This window comes from Sminthopsis crassicaudata, chromosome 4 (assembly GCF_048593235.1).
Source record: "Sminthopsis crassicaudata isolate SCR6 chromosome 4, ASM4859323v1, whole genome shotgun sequence".
NCBI classification, from domain to species: domain Eukaryota; kingdom Metazoa; phylum Chordata; class Mammalia; order Dasyuromorphia; family Dasyuridae; genus Sminthopsis; species Sminthopsis crassicaudata.
The window spans coordinates 372,458,238-372,465,842 of NC_133620.1; positions in this window are offsets into that span (position 1 = coordinate 372,458,238).

A 7,605-nucleotide genomic window follows, 5' to 3' on the forward strand; every position below is an offset into this window, starting at 1 on the left:
TATGACCAAGGTTAATTTACTCAGCAAAGTTAAATATAATCACAAATGAAAATAAGTAGAAATTTACTAAACTGAAAGATTTTCAGGTTTTTGTGACAAAAACAGCAGAAGTTAATGGAAAATTTGACATATAAGATCCAGGAAAAAATATAAATTAGGCATCAAAGACCAATTATAAGGGATTCAAACTGTTTACTTCTTATATGCGAAAATGTTATCAGTACTCATAATTATCATCATTATTTGTATAATTTGAAAGAAAGGCTTGGACTGAGCTTTATATGATGAAGTGATTCTAAAAAAATACAACTGCATAGAGATAAAAGAGTAATTATCTAATTCAAATGAGGCATAAAGAATTGATATAGAAGAAGTAGTGGGGAGGACAGTTATTGTTGGAACCTTAATTTTATGGGAAATGGGTTAGGGAGGGAACACAGATTATAGCTATAGGGATATAAAAAATCTTTTAAGTTTAGAAAGAAGTGAATGAAGGGATAAGATAAAGGAATACCTTTTAGAAGATCATGTAGATTAAGAATTAGGAGGGAGGGAAGAAATATAGGAGAAGGTCTTAGATAAAATGGGTAAATTAAGATAGAAGTTTAGGAGAGAGAATATAGGAAGGAATCTGGGGTAAGGGGAAAGGATAAAGGAAGAACTTTTAAAGGATTGGGTAGATTAAGGAATCCAGGGCAAAGTAGCAAGCAGAAGTAAATTAGACACATGAGGAGGTATAGAATAAATGGGGTGAGAAGGATAGTGAGGAAAAATAGGGTGCAGGGAAATACATGACATATAATTATAATTTAGAATGTGAATGGAATGAATTGCCTATAAAATGGAAACAATAGAACTTTCTGGTATTGACTATGAAGTGGAAAGGTAGATTAGTGAGACACAGAAAGATATTCAACACATACTAGTAAAGTACCATAGTAACTGTGTTTAGCAAACAAAGATTTAAGTTTGGGGAATAAGAATTCTTTGATAAAAGATTGTTGGGAAAACTAGAAAGCAATCTTAGGAATTGGGCATAGATCAATATATTGAATCATTGACAAAGTCAAAATGGATAAAGGGAGATATAATATTATAAGAAAATTAGAGCATGAAACACATTACCTATCAGGCTGATAGAAAGGAGAATAATATGTGAAGAGAACATTGTTGCAGCATAAAATGGATAATTTTGATTATTTTAAATTAAAAAGTCCTTGCTTAAATAGAATTAATGTAGCCAAGAGTAGGAGAAAAATAGAAAAGTGTGTGTGTGTGTGTGTGTGTGTGTGTGTGTGTGTGTGAATTTTCATAAACAATCTCTAAATGGGGATCTCATTTCTTAGATATATGGAGAACTTTGTCAAATTTATACGAATACAAGTCATACCCTAACTGGTCAAGTGATAAAAATAGTTTCTTGAAGAAATCAAGACTATATATAATTATATGAGAAAATGCTCTAAATCATTACTGATTAGAGAAATGCAAATTAAAATAACTTTGAGATATCATCTTATACTTATTACACTGACTAAAATGATAGATGCTTTTCAACTAAGGAATGATTAAATAATCAGTGGTATATGATTGTGATGGAATGGGGTAGGGCTTGGGGAAAATTGTGGAGCAGGTCAGAAAATTCCAAGCTCTTCAGATTTCCCATGTAAAATTGTGCCTCTGAGTGAACACAAACTAGTGAAAACCAAAAAATTCTGGGACAGAACAGGGATTGCCCCTTCTGGAACAACCCAAGAAGATTGGAAAAAATATTCGGGTATTTTTACCAGTATGAAATGTAAATACCTCCAGACAAGCTTTTCAGAAAGAGCAAGCGGGGAGCCCTGGTTCTGGCTAGATTTGGCTGTAGTCTCAGCTAGAACTATAGGAACTTTCTCCTACTGAATAGCATGGGGAGTCAAGGTTCTGAGTTGGGAAGATTGAGGGAACCTCTGATGATCAGGAATGCCTGACCCCGCTGTGCTACAGATGGGGCCCTAGGTGAGAAGGAACCCCCACACCTGGTGAATGCAGAGGAAGAGGGGCAGAGATGCTGCTGGTTGCGGGCATTTAAAGGAAGATGAAGCTCTTGGTTCGGGGTTCCAGACCAGAGGGGAGAGCTGAAGGGAAGCTAGAGGATCCATAGGGAAGATCAGTGTTCTTCTTCAGAGAACAGTGAAGTTAAAAAAACAAAACAAAAAACAAAAACAAAAACCAAGAATGGCATAGCACTCTCCCAAATCTATAAAGAAATAAGAGGGCAGAGCAAGGATACAGAAAGTTGTTTAGATTAAAGGAGTGAGAGGACTAAGATAGACTAAGGGGAATGGATAAAGAGGGAAGGAAAGGGTGAGAGGAAGTTAAGTAATAGCAAAGCAATTCTACTAAAGTAGAAGAGTTAGCAGAGAAAGGAAATAAGAGATTTAGACAAACACAATAAGGAGTAGAATTTATTAGAAAAAAAGTAGAGCTAGTAATCATTGATCTCAATTTTAAAGATTATTGTTTTAGATGTATGTTTAGATGTATGATGTATATAGATATATATTATGTATTTATGTGTGTATGTACATAAAAATATATATGTGCTTAAATAGGCCTGCTTGGGGATGAAAGGTGAAAAAAAGAATAAAACAAAAAATGCAACAGCAGAGAACAAAAGAATAACCTAGAAGAAAAGAAAGGATGGACAGTCATGAATATAATGTCTTCTATTATTATATGTGCTTTCTTAAAATGCAAATTTATCGTTAAATATTTTGAATCCTCCCTCATGTTCTTCTGGGTATATAATAATGCTTTGAAAACAATGTGTAGGGTTTATTACATAGATTTTCATAAAATGGAAATTTTTTATTTTATTGAATCCTTTTATGTTCTGCTGTATACATGGAGATGTTCTTTTAATTTAAAATGAATTTTTTACAAAGTTAAAAAGTTAAACAGATAATTTGAGATTTGTACAGTAATAACTGCAGTCTGACATCTAGTCAAAAGTTATTCTCATGGGTCATATGACTATCAATCAGCCTAACTGCTTCTTCAACAGATTCCCATATGGAAGATTCATTTAATCTCTAGGGTTAGTTCCCTACTAAAAATAAGCAAAATGGAATTAAAGCTGAATAATAAAATAAAAAATAAGATAAACATATTCCTCAATAAAATAAAATATGTTTTATGGAACACAGTAATCCATATTTTGTTTGATCAGGGCAGAATATAGCAAAGATACTATTTGGCCATTTCCTTCTCCAGGTGTCTGGAGGCCAGATTTAAACTCATGAAGATAAAGATTCTAACTACTAACACTAACACATTGTTGGTGGAATTGTGACTACATCCAGCCATTCTGGAGAGCAATTTGGAACTATGCTCAAAAAGTTATCAAACTGTGCATACCCTTTGACCCAGCAGTGCTACTACTGGGCTTATCTCCCAAAGAGATCTTAAAGAAGGGAAAGGGACTTGTATGTGCAAGAATGTTTGTGGCAGCCCTCTTTGTGGTGGCCAGAAACTGGAAACTACATGGATGCCCATCAATTGGAGATTGTTGAATAAATTGTGGTATATGAATGTTATGCAATATTATTGTTCTGTAAGAAATGACCAATAGGATGATTTCAGAAAGGCCTGGAGAGACTTACATGAACTGATGCTGAGTGAAATGAGCAGGACCAGGAGATCATTATATACTTCAAGAACAATACTATACGATGATCTATTCTGATGGACCTGGCCCTCTTCAACAATGAGATGAACCAAGTCAGTTCCAATAGAGCAGTAATGAACTGAACCAGCTACATCCAGCGAAAGAACTCTGGGAGATGACTATGAACCACTACATAGAATTCCCAATCCATCTATTTTTGTCTGCCTGCATTTTTGATTTCCTTCACAGACTAATTGTACACTGTTTCAAAGTCCAATTCTTTTTGTACAGCAAAATAACTGTATGGACGTGTATACATATATTGTATTTAACTTATATTTTAATATATTTAAGATGTATTGGTTAATCTGCCATCTGGGGGAGGGGTGGGGGGAAGGAGGGGAGAAATTGGAACAAAAGGTCTGGCAATTATCAATGCTATAAAATTACCCATCCATGTATCTGGTAAATAAAAACTATAATTTTAAAAAAAGACCTACAGAGGGAAAAAAAAATAGATTCCAGGCCCAGTTCTCTATTCCCTGCACCCCTGAATTATCCTAGACACTTAAAGCACATTTAATTTGAGATGTTTCAAAGACAGTTGGAAAACCCAAGACTGGAACTCAGGAGAGAGCTAGGGCTAGATATATAGATCTGGAGGTCATCTGCACAAAGCTGATAATTGAACCCATGGAAGCTGATGAAATCACCATACAAGACAGTGTAGAGGAAAAAAAAGACCCCAGGAGAGTCTTGATTATAACAATAGTTAGCATTATTTAATACTTTTAAGATTTGCAAAATGCAAATATTTTATTCTCACAAAAACTCTGAGAGTCAGATGATATTATGCATTTTACAGATGAGGAAACTGAGGTAGACAGAAGCTGAGTGACTTGCCCAAAAATCTGATTCTTGATTTGAAAGTTTTCTTAATTCCAGGTGCTGGGCTCCATACTCTGCACTACCTAGTGGTCTCCTCAGAAATTATTCTGATTCTACTGCACTACATCATTTTATACACATCTTCTCAGTTTCCTTTGAAATAGTCCCTTTCATCATTTCTTATGGCACAATAACATTTCATCATATCATACCATATACTATATACCATTAATATTCCATAACTTGTTTGATTGTTCCCCAATTAATGAAAACCCTCTTTTCCAGTTCTTTGTACTGATAATACCCCTCCCCCCAAAAAAAAAACCACTGGATATAAATATTTTTTGTACATGTAGATCTTTTTCCTAAATTTTTTTTATCTTTGGGGGAAGGGATATAGTGCTAGTAATGATATTACTGGGTCAAAGAAATTTTTACTAATTCAGTCATTATTTTATATATATATATATATATATATATATATATATATATATATATATATATATATATTTTGAAGCATAGTTCCAAATTATTTTCCAGAGTGGTTAGGCCAATTCATAGCTCTGCCAGTGACATTACATTAGGTTTTTCTATAATCTGTCTAACTTTTACCATTTTCTCCAATCTAATGATTGTGAGGAAGAACCCCAGAGCTTCTTTAATTTGCATTTCTTGTTGCTACTACCTGTTGAAGTGAATAGAGTGCCAGGGCTGAAATCAGGAGACTCCTCTCATGAGTCCAAATTTGGCCTCAGATACCTATTAGCTATGCCTTTGAGAAAATCACTTAACCTTATTTGCCTCAGTTCTCATCTATAAATGAGTTAGAGAAGGAAATGCCAAACTACTCCAGTATCTATGCCAATAAAACTTCAAATGGGGTCATGAAGAATTGGTCATGACTGAACAACAAAAATTATTAGTGATTTGTAGCATTTTTACATATGAATGTTGATAGTTTAGATTTCTTCCTTTGAAATCTATCTATTCATGTATTCTCTGAACATTTATTTACTGGAAAATAGTTCTTGTTCTTATATATTTGAATCAATTCCTTATATATTTTATTATCAAAAAAACTTGTTTCCCTAGGCATGGATCCACATTTAACACCACATACTAAGATTAGATCAAAATGGGTCCAAGATTTAGGCATAAAGAACGAAATCATAAATAAATTGGAGGAACATGGGATGGTTTACCTCTCAAACTTGTGGAGGAGGAAGGAGTTTGTGTCCAAGGGAGAACTAGAGACCATTATTGATCACAAAATAGAACATTTTGATTACACCAAATTAAAAAGTTTCTGCACAAACAAAACTAATGCAAACAAGATTAGAAGGGAAGTAACAAATTGGGAAAAAATTTTTACAGTTAAAGGTTCTGATAAAGGCCTCATCTCCAAAATATACAGAGAATTGACTTTAATTTATAAGAAATCAAGCCATTCTCCAATTGATAAATGGTCAAAGGATATGAACAGACAATGTTCAGATGATGAAATTAAAACTATTTCCACTCATATGAAAGAGTGTTCCAAATCACTATTGATCAGAGAAATGCAAATTAAGACAACTCTGAGATATCATTACACACCTGTCAGATTGGCTAAGATGACAGGAACAAATAACGATGAATGTTGGAGGGGCTGTGGGAAAACTGGGACACTGATGCTTTGTTGGTGGAGTTGTGAAAGAATCCAACCATTCTGGAGAGCAATCTGGAATTATGCCCAAAAAGTTATCAAAATGTGCATACCCTTTGACCCAGCCATACTACTACTGGGCTTATACCCCAAGGAACTACTAGAGAAGGGAAAGGGTCCTGTATGTGCCAAAATGTTTGTGGCAGCCCTTTTCATAGTGGCTAGAAGCTGGAAGATGAATGGATGTCCATCAATTGGAGAATGGTTGGGTAAATTATGGTATATGAATGTTATGGAATATTATTGTTCTGTAAGAAATGACCAACAGGAGAAATACAGAGAGGCTTGGAGAGACTTACATCAACTGATGCTGAGTGAAACGAGCAGAACCAGAAGATCATTATACACTTCAACAATGATACTGTATGAGGATGTATTCTGATGGAAGTGGATAACTTCAACATAGAGAAGAGCTAATCCAATTCCAATTGATCAATGATGGACAGAATCAGCTACATCCAGAAAAGGAACACTGGGAAATGAGTGTAAACTGTTATTTTTACCTTCTGAATCCAATTCTTCCTGTGCAACAAGAAATTCGGTTCTAGACACATATATTATATCTAGAATATATTGTAATATATTTAACATGTATAAGACTGCCTGCCAATTTCTACAACTTGCTTCTGAAACAACTATTTTATTTATCTTTCACACAAAAAAGGTGGATTGCCTTTTTCATCATTATTCCCTTGGAATTGTTGTAGATCATTGCATTGAGGGGGTTGGGGGAGGAAGGGAAAAAATCTAAATAGAAGTAAGTGCAAGGGATAATGTTGTAAAAAATTACCCATACATATGTACTGTCAAAAAAAGTTATAATTATAAAATAAAATAAAAATTAAAAAAAATAAATTAAAAAAAAACAAAAACAATTTGTTTCCTCCACTTGATTGTTTCTTCTCTAACTTTAAATGCATTGGTTTCATTTGTGCAAAAATTTTTACATTTTATGTAATAATAATTATTCATGTTTTCTCCTTTTATGCCAAAACATCTTATAAATCACTTAATATACATGTGTATATAGCAGGTGCTATTGGTGAGCAAAACACAATGAGTTGCCAGTTGGCTAGTGTGGGGAAATTCTTCTCCTTCCTTAGAGGCTTTTTTTTTAGCTTACACCTCCCTTAGAGGCAGAACTTTCTTATAATACCCACATCAGCTAAAATGTGTTCAAAAATTACTTGCACATGATGCATGCTGACCAGCTCATGTCTCAGGATGAATCTGGCCTTGAGACATCATTCTCTCAAATATGTAGCTTGATCTCTGATCCAGTTCACAGTAACAAATCTAAAATTTGTTTTCTAAATTTCCACTCTAATACTTTATATCGGCTTCCTTCTGGATATTCTCA